The sequence below is a fragment of the Bos mutus genome, chromosome 2 (assembly GCF_027580195.1).
Source record: "Bos mutus isolate GX-2022 chromosome 2, NWIPB_WYAK_1.1, whole genome shotgun sequence".
Classification (NCBI taxonomy): domain Eukaryota; kingdom Metazoa; phylum Chordata; class Mammalia; order Artiodactyla; family Bovidae; genus Bos; species Bos mutus.
The window spans coordinates 89,939,541-89,964,203 of record NC_091618.1 but is presented as its reverse complement, the minus strand read 5'-3'; positions in this window follow the sequence as shown (position 1 = coordinate 89,964,203).

Sequence of the window (24,663 nt, the reverse complement as noted above, 5' to 3'; positions counted from 1 at the left end):
CTTCAGACCTATCAGATTAGTGTTTTACCTTTATGACTTCATTGTACCTTTTTCATCTCCTTTCAGGCTCTATCTCTAAATCCTGTCACATTTGGGCTTCAACATGTAAATTTTGAGAAGATATAAGCATTAAGTTTGTAACAGGAATGTTCTAATTAAAGAAAAAAATATATAAAAGTTTTCTAAATTGTTCAATTTGGTAAATTTAATAAACTAATAGACAACCACCAAATAAACTAAAAGAAAGTAAGTGGAGAAAATTCATACACTGCACAGTAGTCAGTAAATTTGAATACAAATATTCCTTCAAATTAAGAACTGAAGTGAATTAATCAATAAATCTTAATAAGAGCTTTCAAATAGCAATGTTTTCAGAAATCTGCAAGCACTACCTTCACCTTGGGAATGAGTCTGAAAAGATGGGTTATTTGTTGACTGGTTACTAATGAACCTATCATGCAAATCCTATTTTGGAATAATTACTATATTAGGTTGGCCACATGGTGATATGATTGATTCCTGGACATTGGCCATTCAGACAACTAAAAAATAAAAATACCCCAAATGAAGGCAATCTTGGTTGCTTCAGAGAAGTCACTTGAGCTATGTCATCACTCTTGCCAACCTAGCCAAGGGATTTGTGAAAGACAGAGAAGACTCACTGGTTACAGTGTTAAAGAGAATGTATCAGCCAAGTCACATAAAATGAAATAAAAATAAGAGGCTATGTGCGCTTGTTTCCTCAGGTCAGAACATGAATCATTTCCTCTGTTGGTGTGTCTGTGTATCTAGTGATGTCTTATCTGTGTATGTTAAACAATGACTTTACTTAGGAGAGTGAGATGATGGTTCCTTTATATCCTGGAAAGCACTGGTTGTCCTTCCACTTGAAACTAAAATTCTGTTGAGGTAGAAAGCCAACCACAAAGTATCTTTTTATTCTACCTCTTTTATGTATACAAGAGTGTCACTGTCAATCTCTACTTTGCCAAATCCCTTGTGCTTTCAGTCATGGATTTTCGTTAAATGGCCATTTAACTTGGGCATTTCACCAAAGAACTGAAACTTCTGGGCTCTGAGTCAACTGATTGAAAATATGATTATGACTTCAGCTACACTGTATAAATAGATTTCTGTGGAACTGGCAACTAATCATCTCTTAGAAAAATGAATCTTACTTGATCAATAAAAATCACTTTTTCATATGCTCTTATAAACACACATGTGAACAAAAATAGAAGCAAACTACTCATGGAGTATCTGCAGCCCCATTACATTATAATATATATGGCTTCCCAGGTGGCTCAGTGGTAAAGAATCTGCCTGCCAATGCAGGAGACACAGGAGATTCCAATTCAATCCCTGGATGGGGAAGATCCCTTGGAGGAGGAAATAACAACCCACTCCAGTGTTTCTGTCCACAAAAATCCCATGGGCAGAGGAGCCTGGTGGGCTACAGTCCATGGGGTAGTAAAGAATCAGACATGACTGAGTGACTGAGCATGCATACCTTATAAAAGCATTCAAGGGACTGAGATTTCTAAGTTAATATGATTAAGATATTATGTCAAAAATTAAGGGGCCAATTATAAAAGGTTCTGAGATTTTCCTCTTACAGCCAAGCAGAAGACACAGCCAAGGATTTATCTTCACTTATTTTACCTTACAACACATATCAACATTCTCTTACCTACATTTTACAGTTACTCATGTAATCAAAAGTAAAATACTTCCAGTATTCTGTATTAGTAAATTCTAATACATTAGTAATTAACTTCAGGTTGAGCATAAATTATTCAAATTATCTGTTGAAAAAATGCTTATAAAGAAAAAAGAGGTCTTAGAGTTCTCTAATCCAGCAGATAACTCCAGAGTCCATTTCTTATACCTGCTGTTTTTTCTTCTATCCCTATAGAATAAATTTAAATTGAGTTCATATTTTTAACAAGACCTGGAATCAATGTCTGTAGACTGAGATGCAGATGGAGAAAAATCATTAGGTCAAATGTCATAATCTCATTATTTGTAGTCCTGATTCTAGCAATTTTTAAATGTATAAACAAGCATGACTATTCCTTTATAATTATGGTAGAATTACAAATAGCAGAGAAACTTACTGGGGTCCATTCTCTGCTGCTTATGAAATAGCCCCACTGAGAAGGACATTTCCAAATTTCTACCAGTTGGGGGAAGGTTCCTGTTTGACGCATAAAGTAAATGGAGTCTATTAAATGTGAAGGTCATATATTAAATTCTGTTGCCTTCACTAATTACACTCTTTCAGAATCTGAGTTTATAGTGTATAAAGTTTCTGGTTCATGTACCATGGTCAGTAAAAAGAACATTGCTATGAAAGCAATCACTTTGTGGATTAAGCCTTTTTTCTTAAGTAAACGGAATTGAATCCATTTACTTAGGACTAAAAAATGTAGTCCTTTTTAAATGTTCTACTGACTGAGCTCAATTCTCTTCTTTGGCTCAGGCATGTTATCTTTGAGAATGCAGAGGGGAGAGAATTTTCCATCCTGGTCACTCTTAAACTTATCCTCTGTAATACCTCATACTATATTTTAGGGGTCAGGTGCAAAGTAAATTGGTCAGGTGCCAATACAGATAGGAGCCTGGGAAGCTGCTTTAGTTTCTGCTTCCACAGTGAAATGGAAGCCTGGTACAGAGGTAAAAAGCGAACATCAGTTGTAAGCACACGGAGGACGCTGCATGCTTCTTGCACATGACATCCATAAAGCACTCTCTTACCCAGGAGGCTGGTGGTGGTGGTTTAGTCACTAAGTAGAGTCTGACTCCTGCGAGTCCATGGACTGTAGCCCGCCAGGATCCTCTGTCCATGGGATTTTCCAGGCAAGAATACTGGAGTGGATTGCCATTTCCTTCTCCAGGGAATCTTGCCAACCCAGGAATCAAACCCGAGTCTCCTGCATCACAGGCAGATTCTTTACTGACTGAGCTATGAGGGAGGAAGAGGTTAACCCAAGAGGTTAGCATGCAGTAAAGGTGGCTCTTGTCTTTGTTACTAATTATATTGCCTGTGCCTCTAGAAGCACTTGTTCTCACTCCTTCAGGGTCTCTAGATGTTGCTGAGATCTTTTAGGTAAGTCTCCACGCTTGATCTAACATACAATAGGAGAGAATGTGTGGCTGGGAAATCTGCTCCCTGAAATAACATTAATAATAACAGTTTGTTGTTCAGTCACTCAGTCATGTTCAGTTCTTCATGATCCCATGTGCTGCAGCACGCCCAGCTTCCCTGCCTTCATTATCTCCCGGAATTCACTCACTCTCATGTCCATTAAGTTGATGATGCCATTCAACCATCTCATCCTTTGTCACCCCCTTCTCCTCCCACCTTCAATCTTTCCTGTCATCAGGGGCTTTTCCAATGAGTCAGCTCTTTGTATCAGGTGGCCAAAGTATTGGAGCCTCAGCTTCAACCATCAGTCTTTCCAATGAATATTCAGGAGTGATGTCCTTTAGGATTGACTGGTTTGATCTCCTTTCTGTCCAAGGGACTCTGAAGAGCTTTCTCCAGCACCTCAGTTCAAAAGCATCAATTTTTCAATGCTCAGCATTCTTTATGGTTCAGCCCTCACATCTATACATGACTACTGGAAAAACCATAGCTTTGACTATATGGACCTTTGTTGGCAAATAATAACAATAATTGGATGATAATGGGCTGGAGGAAGCACAAGCTGGAATCAAGATTGCTGGGAGAAATACAAATAACCTCAGATATGCAGATGATACCACCCTTGTGGCACAAAGTGAGGAAGAACTAAAGAGCCTCTTGATGAAAATGAAATAGGAGAGTGAAAAAGTTGGCTTAAAGCTCAACATTCAGAAAACTAAGATCATGGCATCCAGTCACATCACTTCATGGCAAATAGATGGGGAAACAGTGGAAACAGTGTCAGACTTTATTTTTCTGGGCTCCAAAATCACTGCAGATGGTGATTGCAGTCATGAAATTAAAAGACGCTTATTCCTTGGAAGGAAAGTTATGACCAACCTAGACAGCAGATTAAAAAGCGGAGACATTACTTTGTCCATAAAGGTCCATCTAGTCAAGGCTATGGTTTTTCCATTGGTCATATATGGATGTGAGAGTTGAACTATAAAGAAAGCTGAACACTGAAGAATTGATGCTTTTGAACTGTGGTGTTGGAGAAGACTCTTGAGAGTCCCTTGGACTGCAAGGAGCTCCAACCAGTCCATCCCAGAGGAGATCAGTCCTGGGTGTTCATTGGAAGGACTGATGTTGAAGCTGAAACTCCAATACTTTGGCCACCTGATGTGAAGAGCTGACTCATTTGAAAAGACCCTGATGCTGGGAAAGATTGAGGGCAGGAGGAGAAGGGGATGACAGAGGATGAAATGGTTGGATGGCATCACTGACTCAATGGACATGGGTTTGGGTAGACTCTGGGAGTTGATGATGGACAGGGAGGCCTAGCGTGCTGCCATTCATGGAGTCTCAAAGAGTCGGACATGACTGAGTGACTGAACTGAACTGAACTGAATGAAGCAGAGCTAAATGAGCCTCAAGTGGATTGATATTTGCAGAACTGATAAGAGATCGGCATTCTTCTATGTCTACAACTGTTGGCTGATATGCACAAGGAATTTATATTTTGTGGCTTAAGGAAGAGTTTTGTGGATAGCAGTGCAAGAAATCCTAGGAAACAGAAGAGAGGGCAGCTATGGTGAGAGACTACTTTGGATAACATCTATGACCCTGCTGGCCTCTGGACTGAATATGGACTTGTTATAGAAAGAGGGTTTGGGCACTGGTGTGCATAAAAGACTTTGCCAGACTGTACTGGCATGAAACAGTACAGCTCAAGGCTGAAAGAGAAAATCTAAAACAGTGTTAGAAGGATCATTTGAGGTGGACATTTATTATTTGTTTCTGTCCAGCCTCACTTCGACCCTCTGGTAAAGGCATCTCAAAGAGCTTCTTGTCCTCCACTCAGAATCTGTGGAATTTGAGTGGAGTTAATTCTAAGCCCTAAGTGCTGAAGAGGATATATGATTCAAATCTCTGCCTCTTGGTCATATTGATTCATTAATATGCCAACCAAGTCAGGTGAATGGGACAAATTTATAAGTCTTTTGTTGGGATAAGAAGGGTAAAGAAAATCTTTATTTATTTATTTTTTTTTTAAGGCATGCATCTTAGATGATTTAATCCTGAAAACTATAGGGCCCATCATATAGAAAATGCCTATCTGAGAGCAAAGTCTACAGAGAGGAAAGCAGGGGTCAGGATGCAAATAGCAAAGTCCTACTGGGACTTGGAGTCCTTGAGCCCATTGTTTTCTGAAACCAAACACCCTGATGATTTCTGTTACATTGACTCATACATTCTTTTTTATATGAGCAAGTCTGTGCTGGGTTTCTTTAGTTGTGAAGAAGTTCAGTACATTCTACCCTAAAGTATGGGCTCTTGGTATATAAAATATCTTAATCTGAAGAAATTTTGAAAAAAAACAGTAACAACAGGAAGATCACTCTGACCTCTTCCCCGCCCCCCATCCCCCCCAACCCCAGCCCTGCCTTTTCTGGTTAATTCTTCACCATTTATTACACTCTCAACCCAAACTCCTTTGTCCTGTCAATTCTTCACAAATTTATTATTCCTTTGTCTTCAAGTATAAGAGTTTCTTGTTCTGGTTACTTCAGATTTTCATTCTCTTGTGAAAACTGCCAGATACAAGTGGAAATTCAATAAAATTTGGATGCTTTTCTCCTGTGAATCAGTTTTTGACATTTTTAGACCTGGCCAGGGACCTTAAGAATCCACCTGCAATGTGGGAGACCTGGGTTCGATCCCTGGGTTGGGAAGATCCCCTGGAGAAGGTAAAGGCTACTCACTCCAGTATTCTGGTCTGGAGAATTCCTTGGACTTTACAGTACATGGGGTCTCAAAGAGCCAAACCGACTGAGTGAATTTCACTTTTCATGGGAAATAGATGGGGAAACAGTGGAAACAGTGTCAGACTTTATTTTTTTGGGCTCCAAAATCACTGCAGATGGTGACTGCAGCCATGAAATTAAAAGATGCTTACTCCTTGGAAGAAAAGTTATGACCGACCTAGATAGCATATTGAAAGGCAGAGACATTACTTTGCCAACAAAGGTCCGTCTAGTCAAGGCTATGGTTTTTCCAGTGGTCATGTATGGATGTGAGAGTTGGACTGTGAAGAAAGCTGAGTGCTGAAGAATTGATGCTTTTGAACTGTGGTGTTGGAGAAGACTCTTGCGAGTCCCTTGGACTGCAAGGAGATCCAACCAGTCCATTCTGAAGGAGATCAGCCCTGGGATTTCTTGGAAAGGAATGATACCAAAGCTGAAACTCTAATACTTTGGCCACCTCATGCGAAGAGTTGACTCATTGGAAAAGACTCTGATGCAGGAGGAGAAGGGGACGACAGAGGATGAGATGGCTGGATGGCATCACTGACTGGATAGACGTGAGTCTGAGTGAACTCCGGGAGTTGGTGATGGACAGGGAGGCCTGGCGTGCTGCAATTCATGGGGTTGCAAAGAGTCGGACACGACTGAGCAACTGAACTGAACTGAAGAGGTTTGAGGAAAACTTTTTCTTCCTCTACAGTTGTAAGCCCAAATTCCTGACTACTACCCCATTCTTCCTGTCTCTCACTTCACCCCACATTGCACTTCTGGCGTCCAGAGGTCTTAGAAAGGCACCCATGGAGGCTGGTCTTGATGCAGTCAGGTCATGTTCCTTTGAAAATCACTGGCAGCAGGAGCAGTGGTGAGAGAGGTTGATGAGATGGAGGAACATGCCTGGGCTTGTTTCTCAGCTCAGGTTCAATGCTATTGTGCTGGGGATTTCTAGAAATAACTGAGGGAGATACTAAGAGAGGATAGAGAGAATGTGTCCAGCAAGTGTAACTCGGGCATTAATTAATATGAATGAGAACTCACTTGGTTCACAGGCTCTAAGCCCTGGGGCAAGAGGTCACAATATAATGACACTGTTGTTGAGAACCTTCTATGTATCAGGAGCTTTACATGCTACCCCTAATCCTACCAACTCCTAGTATTTTTATTCTCAGTGAGGTTAAGGGAGTTTTCTAAGATCACACAACTAGTAAATAACAGAGACTGAGTTTAATCCAAAGTTCATCTTTTTTTTCAGGTTCAGTCTCTTCCATTCTGTTTCACTGTCTCCCTACAGCTCTGCAGAAATCTGATCCCAAAATCCCATCAAGGAATTAAAATTTTTTCTACCCGCCAGGAGGTAGAATTTGGTATGGTATTTAAAAAGTGATATGCACATATGTATGTATGTATGTATTTACTGTGGGATCTTTTTAGTTGTAGCACGTGGCTCTAGCTCCCTGACCAGGGATCAAATCCGGGCCCTCTGCACTGAGAACTCAGAGTCTTAGCCACTGGACCACCAGGGAAGTCCCTGATATGGCATTTTTTTTTTTAATTTTTTATTTTAAATTGGAATATAGCCGATTAACAATGCTGTGACGGCTTCCGATGGACAGCAAAGGGCCTCAGCTGGTATGGCATTTGTTAACAAGTCCAGCAGAAGCACTTAATAAATGTTTTCTTATGATGAAGAAAAAACCCAACACTTAGGACAGCAGGGAAGCAAGAAACAAGTTTAATCCCTTGAATTTTGTCAAGAAAGTTTTGTAGAAAACACAAGTTACATTAATGGCTATTTAATATTTGAACATCAACATGCAACTTTCAAAAATGGGAAATGTTTCCTTTCACAGGACGAAGATTGCCCTGCTGTTTTTACTGATATTTCAAACTTCTCTCTCCTCTCTCCACCTCCCTCTATCTTTCCTTCTTTTTTTCCCCTCTCTCAGTATATATATGAACTGAAAATAAATAGATGTGGATTGTGCATTCCGCCATTGTGTCCCTTCATTTCTCTCCTACAGAAGAGAAAATAACCCACCTCAGGATTTAAAGTCATCTCTTTTTCACAGAAGGTAGGAGCCTATCTGGTGTTTGATGCTTCATATATCACCCTGTATGACAGTGACAGCTAAATTCACTGCAGATGTTATTATGGAGTAAAAAGAAGTACTAATGGGCTTTAGTGCTATTTGTTCAGGTAGCCCTGCCTCTCTTGAAGTTATACTTAAGAGTGCTAAATAAAATAACCCAAGGAGATCATGACCTTGAATGGAATGAATACACATAGCTTCCCTCAAGGAAGCTTTACCTCACAACTAGGACTTTTGAAAATTACCTAAGAATACCAGAAGTTAAAAAAAAAATCTAATCGAGCTGATGCTTTAAAAAAATTTCCGATGGATAGCTAGAACAAAAGTCCTGGGCTGATACAGGAAGAACCTCAAGATTGACATTACTTCTATTGTCACTCAGACACTAGCTTAAAAAGAATCAAACTGATGGGAAATAAATAGCAGGAGTAGGAGGGGTCTCCGTGCAGGTGTGCAGGTCCCGTCCAAGGTTCTTTGAGGATCTTCAGCACTTAGTCCTGTGTTTGATTATATTTGCAAATTCAGAGTGCCTCAAAACTATACGGAAGCTTCACGTCCCACAAGTTCTGGGTCTGTCCCTGTGAGAAAGGCATTCCTGGAGTGGCACTAACGTTGTGTGTCCCCATTCTCTGGGCAGAGCCACCGCCCCAGCAGGGTGACCAAGTCTCCTACCATCAGTGCGGCAACCTCTTCGCCTCAGTTTCTTCATCTCTGAAATGGGAGTGTTAAGGAAAATAATGTGTATGTGCCCTTTGGGTTCTAGGTGATTTGAGGTGTACTCTTTCATATTTTTTGTGAGCTAAAAATAGTGCAAATAAAGACAAGAAGCAAGGAAAACAGATCTTTCAAAAGGCTTTCAATCTTCACTCCTCTTCCACCTCAATCTGTAAAGTTAATGACAACAGTTAGGATGATGACATGTATTTTATACTTTTTATAAATAGCTCCAATTGCTAAAACTAAATAATAATTATTTTGACATACATTTAATTCTATAAAACTCCTAAGAGAATAATACATGCACATTTTTTCTAGTTGATACAAAGGCGGTTTAATATGACATCCCACAGGAGTAGAGTGAACTTGAAAATGTCAGCTTTGTTAATGACAAATTTTGAAACAATTCCATTGGCTGCAGGGTGACATCAGTCAACTCAGAAAGGACAAAAAGTGGGTCTGCTGGGCTGCAGTTTACTTTAAAGTATTTCAGTTATCCAAACACCAGTAACACCGTGTTCTCCAAGATTCTCTGAATAGTTATGTCATAAACAGAGCTGGATCAAATATACATAAAAAAGAAAAAACATTAGCAAGTTCACTACATAGTGTGTGTGGGTTAGTTGCTCAGTTGTGTACGACTCTTTGCGACCCCGTGAACTGTAGCCAGTCAGGCTCCTCTATCCATGGGATTCTCCAGGCAAGAATATTGGAGTGGATTACCATTCCCTTCTCCAGAGGATCTTCCTGACCCAGGGATCGAACCCAGGTCTCCTGCATTGCAGGCAGATTCTTTACCATCTGAGCTACAGGGAAAATCTCACCACATAGGGTCAAACATAAAAATTCTTGTCCATAGAATTCGTTTTTCCAAGGAGTTTCACAAGTAATTCTAACTAAACCTCTGAGGCAAAGTCCTCTCATGCTGTTAAATATTTTAGTGCATAGAAAGTAAAGGAGAACACACAGAATATTTTTATGAATCCAATGAAACATTGGTTTTAAAAAACTAAAAGAGCACAATAAAACAGATCCATACACTAATCTCACTTATGAATACATAGGCCAAAAATGTAAAATAAAATGTCAGAAAACAGAACACACTTGAAATGAATGATATATAAGAAAAGATTCATAACAGGAATTCAAGAGCAATGCAATGTTAGTATATCTAGTAATAGTTTATCACCTTACCAAATCAACAGAGGATATCATGTACATAGAGTTTAAAAAAGCCTTTAATAAAATTTAACTTTCATTATTGTGTTTTAAAAAAAAATCCTTCATAAAATATGACTCTAATGGCTTCTACAGTTACTTCCTTAGAAGTTTACAAACCAAAACCCAATGTCTGAATGGTAAAATACTAGGCAAAGTGCAACAGAGGTAAAGGTGTTCACTATTCCTACTTTTACCAAAACTTGTTCTTGGGGGGAATGCCCTGGAGGTCCAGTGGTTAAGCCTCCACACTTCATTGCAGGGGGCACAGGTTCGATTCCTAGTCAGGGAACTAAGATTAAGCAAACTGTATGGCACAGCCCCCTCCCAAAAAAAGTTCTGGAAATGCTAGTCAATACAATTCAAAAAGAGAAAAAAAAAGTAGTAGTATAAACAAATTAGATAGAATGCTTAGAAAGCAAAGAGAAGCAATCAAAAACTATGACATGCAATAAAACATTAAGTGCATTGACTATTATAAATTTAATACTTAGGCATAATTTTTATGCATAATAAAAACAATCAGTATAAAAATTTAGTGGTGAGAAATTATTCTGTTAAAAATAGCACCAAAAACTAATAAATACTCATAGGAAATAAATTTAACAAATAGGCATGATCTAAAGAAAAGACAGTAACAGCAGTTATGAAACCTATGAAAATTTGAACAAGTAGAACAACACTGTCTGGCTAGCTTATCTTTTTTATGTTATTGTAAATATACTAGTTATTTCTAAAATAATATATATGTTTAATAGGTTCTTTATTTTTTACCACATTTTTTCTGCATTTAAGAAAAGATGAGTAAGTTTCATTACTAGAAAAATCTTGCAAAAACATTTTTAATTCAAAAATTTTTATATTAAAATATTTTTAATAACTAAGGGGAATAGATATATCAAAATTAAAACATATTATAAAGTTAAAACCATTAAAATACTTTGTATTGATCAATGAATGGACTAAGAGATTAATAAAACAAAATGGAGACAACAAAACATGTAAGAATTTAATATAATCTAGGAACATTTCCAATGTGTGAAGGAAAAAATGGGTTATTTAATAAACAGTTCACTATATGGGGAAAAAATTGTATTCTCTCTTTATTTCTTGATCCAAAATCGAGTCACAAAAATCAAAGAGTTGAGCATATGTAAGTGATTCACACTCCTTGGAAGAAAAGTTATGACCAACCTAGATAGCATATTCAAAAGCAGAGACATTACTTTGCCAACAAAGGTCCATCTATTCAAGGCTATGGTTTTTCCAGTGATCATGTATGGATGTGAGAGTTGGACTGTGAAGAAAGCTGAGTGCCAAAGAATTGATGCTTTTGAACTGTGGTGTTGGAGAAGACCCTTGAGAGTCCCTTGGACTGCAAGGAGATCCAACCAGTCCATTCTGAAGGAGATCAGCCCTGGGATTTCTTTGGAAGGAATGATGCTAAAGCTGAAACTCCAGTACTTTGGCCACTTCATGTGAAGAGTTGACTCATTGGAAAAGACTCTGATGCTGGGAGAGATTGGGGGCAGGAGGAAAAGGGGCTGACAGAGGATGAGATGGCTGGATGGCATCACTGACTCAATGGATGTGAGTCTGAGTGAACTCCGGGAGTTAGTGATGGACAGGGGGAGGCCTGGCATGCTGCAATTCATGGGGTCGCAAAGAGTCAGACACGACTGAACGACTGAACTGAACTGAACTGAAGTGATTCATAAAAATAATAGAAAAACAGAAAAATTTTGTAAAGTATGTAATTTTAGGGTAGAATAAACATTTTATAAAGCTGTCAGAAACTACAAGCAATAATAGTATAGATTGGAAAAGTTAAACATATTTTAAATATGAATTTTCTTAATCTTTATTAAAAATTAATTAAATAATAATGTTAAAAGACTAACCACTGTGCTCCGTTTCTGTGAGGGGGCTATCTACATAAATTATACAGAATTCTTCAGAATGGGAGATGTGTTTCTCCATGTTTTGTCATTTATTTATAGCAGAATTGACCCATAGACAATTCTATAATTTGGGTTACAATCCAAAGCTATTTTTTAAATTAATTTACTTCCTTTTTGGCCATTTGCTTAAATAGATATTTTTCTGCCCAAATGGTTTTTAAGTAGATGAAAAAAAAGGGGCAACCACATTCATAATTAAGAAAATACAAAATAAAATAACAAGTGCGATTTAATTTTTCACCTGTCACATTGGCAAAGATTAATGTATCAGATACTTTTTGAGTTGATAAGACAGTTGGGAAATAGAAACCTGCATTGTAGCTCTAAGTGAAATTTTTATCATCCCATTGAAAGGCGATTTGTTAATATTTATTAAATTAAAATGTACACATCTTTTGTCCTAGAAATTTTACTTTTAAAAATGTATTCCAAAACACACTTGCACATATTTTCAAGCATGTATAAGGATATCCGTTGCAACATTTTTAACTAAAAACAAACTAGCTAAAAAGAAAAAGCCAACCAAACAAAAAAAGGAAAAAGATCTTTCAATTTAAAAATATAAAGTAAATAACTTATAGATTATCCATCTAATGGAATGCAATGTATGATTAAATGAATGAGGCAGATTTATATATACTGAATTAAGTAATTACCAAGGAGAAAAAAAAAGATGCACAACAATGTATACAGCTCAAATGCATTAAAAAAGAAAAATGATTTTATGTACTATGCATACACACACACATATATACAGGCAAAAGAAACTGATTGCCTCAAGGAAAGTTACTTGAGAAACTAAAACAGAGGTTCAGGGTTGAGCAGTATAATTTTTGCTGAATTTCATTCTGTATGTTTGAAAGTTCTGAAGTCTTCGTGAATTATTTGTACAATTAAAAAGTGAAGTAACAAAAACAAAACTCAAATAACAGATGAATTATCCTTAGTTATTTAGAACTTTTGTTACTGATCAGCAAGTAATAAGTAAGAGAATTATTTAAGTTGTCTGCACATGGCCCGAGTTTTGCATTTTCAGTGCATATCCAGGCTCCCTTCTTTAGGTTGACTTGGTCAGGTCAGAGTTGCAGAAGACTAGGTAAGTGAACAAACTATTATTCTTCAAAACAAATGCTAAATATAGATACATGAATTTATACTGTCTGAGAAGAATGATTGCTTGATATTCAAATCCCTAGTTATTTCCCTTACAGTGGCAACTGTACCGAATTAAATTATGCTCCCCCTGCCCAAAAGATATGCTCAGTTTGTAACTCTTGGGTTCTGTGAATGTGACCTAATTTAGAAATAGGGTCTTTGCAGATGTAATCAAGTGAAGCTGAGGTCATTAGAGTGCGTCCTAACCCAATGATTGGTGCCCTTCTAAGGAAAGAGAAATCTGGACACAGACATACACAAAAGGAAGATGGTCATGTGCGGATGGAGACAGAACTTGGGAGTTAGGCCGCCACAAACCAGGGAGCATTGCTGGCAACCACAAGAAGCTGGAAGAGACCGGAAAGATTCTTCCCGGGAGCCTCCAGAGGGAGCAAAGCCCTGGTGACACCTTGATTTCAGACTTCTAACCTCCAGAGCTGTGAGAGAATACATTTCAGTTGTTGTAAGCCATCTAGTTTGAAGTAATTCGTTATGGCAGTCTTTAGAAACTAATACAGCAACCTTTACATTTCTCTCTTTTTTGCCCTCTCTTCTAATATGAGCATATAAACTGAAACAGTCATACACATTTCTTCTCAATAATTCCTCCTCTGTTTTCACCCTGATGTGCTCCTGAGTAAAATGTGATAAAATGAATCACTCCTGATCAGATCTTATGTCTTTATAAAAATAGTATTCTTATTGTATCCAATGAAAACAAAAAAATAAAATGTGCTTATATGTGATAAAAAATTTGTAACAAAATGGTAACCTTTGAAAAATAAAAATTATTATTTCAAATATAATAAGAAGGACAGAAATGAAATAAAAACATTAATATACAAAGGGTTTTAACAAATCATCAGGTATATATCTGACTTGTAAAATATAACAATATTCATGATTTTGACCTAAATTAAAGTGATAAGTTTATTAAAGCATAACTAACATTTTTTTTATTTTCTTACAATTGAGGAGCACTTTTCAAGAATAATTAGGATGATTTCAGTTCTCAAAATAATTCCATGTGGGGAAGTTGAGTTGGTGCTTTTCTTAGATAAATTTTCTGCTCCTGCTAAGTCACTTCAGTCATGTCCGACTCTCTGTGACCCCATAGATGGCAGCCCACCAGGCTCCCCCATCCCTGGGATTCTCCAGGCAAGAATCTAGCCACATGTAAATATAAAAATCATTTCATTGTCCTTAGTCAGACAGTGATGAAATAATTTTCCAATGGGGATATTCCATTAGCAAAAAAAAATGACAGGCAGCTCAAATCTCAGTGCTACTACTGACTAGATCTGTGTGACTTTGGACAAGTTACTGATAACCTTAGCTACTTATTTTGTGCACATTAACTCACCTTATTCATCTACTGTATTATTTTTTATAACCTTACAATAGAAAATTCACTTATCTTCTCAAAGATATAACTAACTGCTTCATAAAACACAAAAATTCCCTTATAGTCATTTTTGGAGAGAAACCTTTACACACATTTTTTTCTTTTCCATTTAAATTGTTTTACTTGAACCTCGCTGTTACAAAACCTTCCTTTATTAACAGAGTCAAAATCAGCTAAATTCCTTTTTGAGAATAAGAACAAAATAATCAAATTTTAAAGATCTTGTTTCAAGTTATTCCAGAATAGAACACAGAACATACAGATATAAATGACATCAGACCGTGGAGACAAAGGGGACAAAGGACTGCAGCACTCAGATCCTTAGAACTGTTTACATGAATCAGCTACTTGGAAGGCCACTCCAAATGAAACAGTCCTGCTCCCTGTGCCTGAGGCAGCAAGTAGAATATTATAGGGGGTGGGCAAGGGGCGTGAGGAGGGTGCAGGGCAATGGGCCAACAAAATCCTGGAAAAACAGATCCACCGAAACAAGGAAGGTCTGGCATCTTGTGTATATTAGGCCGTGTACATAGTGGGCGCACAATAAGTATTGGTTGTCTCAACAGCATTTCAAAACCAACTTAAAGAGGATATGTTTTATTTTTCACCACATTTCAAATATTAACTGCGAGCTTGATTGGTTCATGACGGAATAGAGAGCTGCTTCAAATCAACCAGGCACTGCTCATTGGAGATTTGCACGAGTGATTAAATTCATTCAATCCCTATGCAGAAGCAGATGCTAAGGAACATTTCAGTGCTTCTGGTATATTCCTGAAACAGGGAACTCAAAAGGGATCTTGAGCAGAATGGTGGCTGATAATACCTCTTAAAAAAAAAATGAAAAAGAAAAAGAAAGAAAGAGAAAGAGGAAGGTAGGGAGAGGGAAGTGGGGGAGAGAGTGAAAAAGAAAGAAGGAAGGAAGGGAAGGAAGGAAGAAAGAGAAAGAAGGAAAAATAAAGAAAAAAAATTATTGTAAGTCAAACATATTTTGAAAGATTAGACTATCAAGGCCATTTTTAATACCCACCACAACACAATTCAATGAGCTATTGAGTCACTGCTCCATCTGAAGAAACTAGAAGTTTCCCTCTGTTTCTTCCCCAAATAAGAACCTTCTGCATCCACTCCAGGGACAGATTTCATTTCACTCCTCCTGTTTCACACACACTCAGCTCACAAATACCACATGCACGTGTAGGGAGGAATTAAAAGGAAGACAGGGTGAAATATTTTATGACCCTCCCATGGACGCACTCTTACATACCCCAGCCCATTGAAACACATGCTGGCCAGCTGCTCTGGGCTCTTGCCCCCAGGGTAGGTGTTAACACACATCGCAGGAACTCGGTGTGGACCCGCAGCAGTTGTAAACATGTGGAAATGGCCCAGAAGCAGAGAAGGAAGGGTTCAGGCCCTCACCCTCCCGCACACAAAGCCAAGTTTGGTACATAAGAAACTCAAAAGAACTCCCCAAAGTATACTGCTCTTTTTACATCATCGCAGTTCCCCACTCGGGCTTGGAAAAGCCTCATTCGCTCTAGTTTTGGGCTATAGCTTCCATTTCCCTCCAGGAAGCAACTCAGCACATCTTAAATTTTGTTTCCGCATTTCCTTGGCTGGTTTGGGATTCCAGATGTAGAGAAGTCGGGTGGGAGTTGGGGGTGGAGTCAGGGAGGAGGGGGAAGGTCGTTTCCTGCATAGGACAGGAATACTGTGTGGACCTGTGGCCTGGACTGAAGGGGTGCCACACACTGCTTCCGGACATATTTTTTCTTTCATTCTGTCCTGTGAGTTGCCCTGGGAACATGGACCAATGAGCTCTAGCAGAAAAGCCAATAATATTGGAAGGATGGGAGGAGCAAGAGAAGAGCACTGAGCTCCTTAAGCGCATGAATTTTTCCACTTTGATGTATTCATTAGGGTATTTTTGAGAAGGGATCAATTCCTTTTCTTATGTGAATTTATCTCCGTGGATGTAAAAAAGAATCAATAAGAAATTGGTAGCTCAGCCTGAACAGCCTGGCGGCTTGGAGTTATTCTGTGAATCTGTGTCCATTTCTATGCCTCCCGCTGTCATTTTGTCTTTGTATGTGCTCCCTTCTGTGCAACTTATTCTAGAACCGTACCCCTTGGGCCCTGGTCTGAGTATCCAATCTGAGCTGATGCTGCAGGTGCTACCCTGCTCCTGCTTGGCCCTCAAGATCTAGAACCCTTAAGCATACACCAGTGGCCAAAACCCAACTTTGGCACTGAAAGAACTTTAGACAAGAAGGAGGGCCATCCACATGACAGATTGTAAGTATTTGTGTCTATATTCCCATTGCAGCATCTGCAATTCAGGTAAGTCAATTTTGGCCTGACCAGTTGTCTTTTTCCTAGGAATACTAATAGCTGGATCCACTCCCCTTAGCCTTTATTTCATTTCACTTTCTGTTCTGTCTCTGAACCCAGAATTTTGGATGCCTAGACCTGCATCTGCTGTTACTATTCAAAATGCAGTTCTTCACCCAAGTAACTGTTGTGTATTAGTGAACCTGACATCTTTTTTTTCCCCTAAAATGTTTTTCTGTAAGTAATTACAAACAAAACAAAACATTCCAGAAAGTGTTTGAAGAACAAGTACTGGGATGAAAATACTATTTCTTAAAGATTTCACTAAGATGTATAGACCCCAAAGAGTTTATCCATGAAAGCATGGACCTTATAAATTGTATTTAGCAAATCAATTTTGGGAATGGCTACATCTGTTTCTGGGAAAAAAGTGAGAAACAGATGTGGAAGCAATGGTGAAACTGAGACAGGAAGCTTGTCAAATGTGAAAACTGAGCAAGAGATCTGAACCCAGAAATCAGAGCAACAAAAGGGAGATAAATCCAGAGGAGCTGTTGATAAAGCCATGCAGTCATCTGAGAGTTGCATTCAGTCCAAAGAGATAAGAATGTTGTCAATGGACGTGATTTTAGCAGATGCTAAGCAGATCTCATTAAAGTCTTTTAAGTTCATCATGAATGAGTAATAAAAGAGAAAATTTAATTTGGGGCCCTAAAGACACATGTTTTACATAAGGAAGTGTGTTATATTAGCAAGGCCTCCAAAGGTTCATCTTCCTGGTAGTCATTGCCCAAAGAAAATTTGAAGATAGTCTTTCTTCCACAGAAAGATGAGGAGTATGGTGTCATTTGTCTCCCAGGGATACTTCTGCATGATTCCAGAACTTTGTCAGATGTTTGTGGAAGGACTTTCTGAAGCTGACATGTAAGAAAACACACAGGAAAGAAGCAATTCTGTGGATAAATGAGTCACATGTGTCTTCACTGAGTCACATGAAATCTCAGGCGTCTATCCAAGTTCAGTATCCCCACAGACCACTCTGAAGCTTTTTCCTGTGTTTTTCTCAGAGATTTATGGAAAGCTGTCCGAATTAGTGATTATATAAAGCTTTCTCTAGTGTCTGAAATCATGGAAGAGGCGGCACTTCCTTGCATGCTCCAGGAGAAGAGAGAGAAAGAAGCAGAGACAGTGCACATCACTTTATTTCCTGTTTTAATTCTATTCCCACAAATGAACACGAGCATTGTTAGAGCTATTTTCCTTTGGCTATTTGGTTAGCAAACCCTTATCTCTGCCTGCTGAGAAAAAGTGTGCCAGGTTCACTTTTATGTAGAAATATGCAACACGTCCTAAAATAAGTCAAACATGACAGCCTTGAACAATGAAGAGGAGCCAAATGTGCCCACAAAAATATAACCGCAGATCTAGAATCTGAGCACTCACTGTTTCTGTTTCTGTTTCTGGAGTTTAGCTGCTTTGCAATGTTATGTTAGTTTCTACTGTGTGGCTAAGTGAATCAGCTATATGTATGCTCTTGCCTGGAAAATCCCATGGATGGAGGAGCCCGGTAGGCTGCAGTCCGTGGGGTCGCTAGGAGTCGGATACGACTGAGCGACTTCACTTTATTTTTTCACTTTCATGCGCTGGAGGAGGAAATGACAACCCACTCCAGTGTTCTTGCCTGGAGAATCCCAGGGATGGTGGAGCCTTGGTGGGCTGCCGTCTATGGGGTCGCACAGAGTCGGACATGACTGAAGTGACTTAGCAGCAGCAGCAGCATACATATATCCTGTCTTTGTCACCGCAGAGTTTCTGAGATTTCCCTGTGCCATATAGTAGGTTCTCATTGTTGTTGTTGTTCGGTTGCTGTCAGGTCCGATATCTCTGACTCTTTGCGACCTCACAGACTGCAGCACACTAGGCTTCCCCATCCTTCACTGTCTCCCAGAGTTTGCTCAAATTCATGTCCATTGAGTCAGTGATGCTATCTAACCATCTCATCCTCTGCTGCCCCCTTCTTGGACAGTATGAAAAGGTTCTCATTAATTGCCAGATTTATACATAGTAGTGTATATATGTTAATTGGGATGGAGAACTCACTTTATGATTTAAATTTTGCCTCTGGAGCAAGAAGATACCCTGTTTGGAGGAAGGCAATATCACTGCAGGAAATCCAGGGAATGCAGATATACTTTAGGCTGATCTTTGTTCCCAAACTCAAGGACATTTCTTTTAAAATTATCAGGGAAAACACAGATTTAAAAAATAGTTAATGAAATTTGAAATAAGAGTAATGTGTAGGAACAATACCATCAAACGAAATTATTCTGATTTTAAAAAGAAGATGTAACAAAATATTTCTTCAAATCATATCAAAAGTAGTAACTCATTAAAAGGAAGTAATAAATTTGAAATGAAGAATTAAAAAAATCCTTAGGTTGCTTGATAATTCCATTAGTGATGAGGAAGGAACCATACAAATACGTCTTAAAAAGTTTCAAAATTTAGATTTGATGAAAAGACATGAGCAAAGATAACATAAGCTCAATAACCATGAAAACAAGGATGCTGGTGACAAACTAGTCAATGAATATTATCAGTTCAAAAAGTGTTTAATCACTTCACAGAAAAATTTGAAATGCTGTGATATCTTTCAACTCCTCTGAGTGAAACTGAATAGTTTTTCCCAAATTTTGCAACAATCTGAAAAACTTATATAGCATTAAAAATCTAGTCATGAAGCTGAAATTCTTCTAAGCTATTGATGGAAAAGAAAATATGTTAAAGAAAAATGGAATTATCTGATGATTTTTTTAGGAAATAAGATTGAATTGTTCCCTGGTGCTTTCTTTTATCAGGTCCAGCAATCCTGTTCATTTAGCCTCAGAGTAAGAAAGAGCCCTTAGAGACAGTCAGACACGCCCCAACAAAGGCCAAGACAGCAGTTTACATTAAATAACAGAATACCATCTCAGCCTGCAGCCCTTGCCTTTGCATCTGTTTCCTCAGGCACAAAGTCTTTCCATCTCTATGGCTAAAGACTGGCTACAGTGATGCCTCCTGGAAAGAAGAAGATATCTAACCTAGAAATAATTCTATTTCAACCACAGAATGAAAATGTTCCTTCTCCAGCTTTAATAATTTAAAATTCTCTAACTTCCTTCCACCTCAAGTAAAAGGAAAACAAAAACTAAAAAAAAAACTCCTGGTGGCTTTCAAAGACTAGTTTGTCCCTGGTTTGCATTCCACCTATTTTAATGAATATCAATACAAGTAAACATTTCAGCCTGGGCTCAGGAGTTTGTTGGCAAAAGCTCTTCAGATTTCATGTTCACTGCACTCTCAGCTAAATTTTGGCTGGGTCTGCATGACTCCACGGAAGGCTTATTTCTATCGTAGTCAGATGTTTTGCATTTACCCAATAACTGGCAAATATCTGAGTATTTGCAGGAACAAAGCAGGACTTACAGGGGAGAGCTGTCCAAAAACAAAACCCCTTTGAATCACCTCAGCTGGGTCTGTGGCTCATTTTACAGAGCATTTGCCCTTGGGAAAAATTCACCATGTGTAGAGATGTTGCTGTCCCTTGGCTTTACCTTGCTTTCTATATTGAAGGAAGTGCAAGATGCCCAAGGTTTATTGGGGAATATTAGGTTCATTTTAGATATTTGCATAAACCCTGAAACTTTATTTTACATGAACTAAATGTTAGGTTCATTTTAGATATTTGCATAAACCCTGAAATTTTATTTTACATGAACTGAAAAATAAACCCTTTAAAATTTATTTACTTTTAATTTCTAATAGGACAAGTATCAGTGAATAAGGGGCTTCCCTGGTGGCTCAGTGGTAAAGAATTCACCTGCCAATGCATCAGACACAGGAGACATGGGTTCAATTCCTGGTCGGGAAAATTCCCCTGGAGTAGGAAGTGGCAACCCACTACAGTATTTTTGCCTGGAAAATTTCATGGACAGAGGAGCCTAGTGGGTTATGGTCCATGGGGTTGCAGAGTTGGATGTGACTGAGCACGCATGCCAAGTATCATTGAATACACCTACACAAACAAAAATTTTTTGCCTTCCTCACTAATTCGTTAAATGGAAAGGGTATCGGGAACTCCCTTGTTCCTAGAGGTTAGGATTTGGGGCTTTCACTGCTGTGGTCCAGATTCAATCTCTGGTTGAAAAAATGAGATCCCCAAAGTCATGTGATACAGTCAAAGGGGGCAAAAAAAAAGGGAAAGAAGGTCCTGAGTCCAGAAATTTGACAGTAGCTGATCTAAATTGTAAATCAAAGTATATCTTCTAGTTAATTAAATGAAACCTTTTAAAAAGGGCCCTTTCAATGAAGCTTCAGTATGATGCTATAAAATCATTGTGATCCTTTTGTCTTTCCCAGTTTTACATAATTATTCATAGCAGTAGTAAATCCAGAATCTGAATCCAGGCAATCTGGCTTTAGAGTGCAGGCTTTTAGCCACTAAATCATTTTATTTGTAGAGAAACATGTAAATGTCAAGAATGCAAGCATCAAACTGAAATATAAATTGCTGCTTCCTTGGAAAACATAGAGCAAACAAAAAGGTAAGATTTTAAAAAATGAAACTGTTCTTGCCCATGCGTCCAACCTTACTGTGGATCAAATGAGTCGCTTGGGACTGCTTAATTTTTAAATCCCTGGAATTTTCCTAATCTTATTAAGCAAACTCACGAATAAAACTCTAACTGGTGACCCAAACCCTCAAAAAGAAAGTACTTCTGTTAGCAATCAAGTCTTTTTTCAGAAGGAGCAGTAGTATTCTCAGAAATGTTAAAAAGATAGTGGAGGGTCCTGGTAGAAAGCACTTTTTCCACCCAGGAAGCTTGCTTTCATAGCAGTGGAGCATAGATGCTTAACTGGAGAGGTTGTATTCCTTTGAAGGAGTGAGAAAGCTTGTGACCTGTTTTGTGAGGCTGTCCTGTGCAACTGCAATGGGATGGGGGCAGACTGGTGCACAGCCTAATCCTTCTTGACCTCTTTGGCATTACGCTTACAACCTAAAACAGGAGAATCCATTGCACTTAATATATGTTAACATCTGAACATACAGGTCACTAAGTTGCTTGTCTTTTAAATGGAATTAACATATGGAAAATCATGGGTCATGAAATGGTGTCCTCTTTCACAAAGACAAGGCCAGAGTATTTGACACTGAAACTTCTCCTCAGATGAGTGAATTCCATGCCCCTCTTCCTCCCAGGAGGTAGTCAAAGAAGAAAAGACTTCCTGAAATCTGTACATTCTCAGGGTTATTGAGCTTTGCAAAGCAGCAAAAGAGATCCAGGATGTTATCAACTTAGTCATCAAAATAAAAACAACAAATTAAGAGTGTTGAATGTGCTAGAATGGGTGTTGAAATCAAAGGAACACTGTAGACCAAATAACAGAAACAAGTGCATCCCAATATTTAAAGAATGGTAACAGTGGCATTTTCAATTGAATGAGGAGTGTTGGGGTTGTTACTACTTTCTTGAAAAGAAGTTAATACTTTCTTGAAAAAAAAGTTTTATCTTTACCTCAAAACAAATAATAACATAAATGGGTTAGAGGTCTAAATTTATAAACAATATTTAAGTGAATATTTATATTCTTAGGATTGAGGGGCTTTTCTAGGCATGAATTCTAAAATGTAACTGTACAGCAAATGCTTGATGTAATTCACTTTATTACAGAAAGAAAGAAAAGGAGGGAAGAAAAGAAAGGGAGGGACGGAGGGAAACATTAAAACCAAACTGAGAAAAATACTAATGTGTTTTGTATTCTAGCACAGTTATAACAACATTAGTCTTATTAACAAATGCTGTAAAGAGATGATTCACAAAAGAAATGAAAATGACCAGTGGATACATGAATACAGCTTCAATCTCAGCAGTCAAAGAAATGCAAACTAAAATAACGAGGCACCAATTTTTTTCTTTTAGATTGGCAGATATTATTTTAATTTTAAATACATAATCTTAAATTTTGGAGAATATAAAGAGAAGTCCACGCCTTTATACTGCTGAGAGGCATATAAAATTGCATGGCCATTCTATAGGGAAACGTATCAATATGCATATAGAGCCTTTAAAAAGAACTTACCCTTTAACGGGACAAATCCACTTTCAGGACTTCAACCTACGAAAATTCATTAACATGCTTACAAAGTGTTTGAAGGAAAATCTTTTATCTTAAATAATCTTTCAATAGGGGAATTGGTTAAATGAATTATAATACAAACAGAAGACAGTGTCACATATAAAAATTATAGCAAAGTTGTCTATTTTTATCATTTGAATTGATATTCAAAATATACTTTTATAAAGAAGTTTGAAATGGTACATACATTATGGTTGTAATTTTGGAAAAAAATATATGTGTAAGTCAAAAAAACACTACTCCAAAATGTTAATAGTAGTTATTTTTGAGTAACTTTTAGTGATTATTTTCTTTTGACCTAAAAATCATTTTATACTTTTTCTTCAGTGACTATGAACTACTTCTATTTCAAAACACTTTAAAGACAAAGTATAGCTCCAATAGTAATTTATAAAAATAAACTTTGTTTTAAAGAAGTTTCAGATTTACAAAAAATTGTGAAGATAATCTATACAGTTTCCATATATCTCACACCCATTCCCTGCGTGGTCAAGATTAAAACAACAACAAAAACACTCTCCTTGACCACGTGTCTAAGACAGTATTTGTTGGGTTTCTCCACTGCTATCTTTATTCCCCTTTCTGTAGTTTTTGCAAGGAAATCATTAAGCACAACCCACCCTTGAGTGGGAATTGTGCTCACTTCTGTGAGTGTAGAGCATCTACCTAAATTATGTGGAGTTCTTCTGAATGGAAGATTTGTGTTTTCATTTTTTGTCATTTATTTATATCAGTATTGACTAGAAAATTATTCTATACTTCGGGTTATAATCCAAAACATTTTTTTTCTTTTTTGCTCAATTTATTTCAATTTTGTCAGTTGGGAGGTTTTTCAGTTGGCGCTTGGTCTCCTTGACATACTACCATCGTGTGTGTGTGTGTGTGTGTGTGTGAGCACTTGCCTGCTTTCTCACACAGCTGAGTGCTCTGGGCTCCTTTGCATTTCTTACTCCAGTTCTATAATTGCCATTTCTTTAAGGAAGCTGGTTCTTCTTATAGGGAATTGATATTAGAGACCATGTGAGCCCTAGGTGTGCTTGCTGCTATTGGTGTATTTTTGTAAGTCATCTCCTTTGACAGAGCAAGGAAATGCATGAGTGTGGTAATTCCTGTAAGTACACAAATCTGTATCTCCTTATGTAACCATGTGTATCTATTTTAAGCTAAGCATGAATTCATATGATGGTTCCCAAATCTAACCATTACCACTGCATGAATTATTTTAGCCTCCTCCACTTACTATAACCTCCCACTACAATCGAGAGACCCCCCATCCCCAACTCCAGCTATCCACTATCCAATTTCTATGAGAAACAATTTTATCAACTACGACACTTACATACTGTTCTTTTGGCCTTTATTCTAACAGACTCTACCCATTTCCAGAGTTACTTGGGTCAGCATCTTTTTCTTCTTTTAAGAATTTTTGCTTTCTTTGCTTTTGTCTATGCTGAGTCTTTGTTGCGGTTCGGGCTTTCTTCTAATTGTGGTAAGTGGGGGTTACTCTCCAGTTGTGGTGCTCGGACTTTTCACTGCGGTGGCTTCTCTGTTTGTGGAGCATGGACTCTAGAGCGCACGGTCTTCAGTAGTTGTGGCATGTGGGCTCAGTGGTTACAGTTTCCAGGCTCTCGAGCACAGGCTCAATAGTTGTGGTGCACGGGCTTAGTTTTTC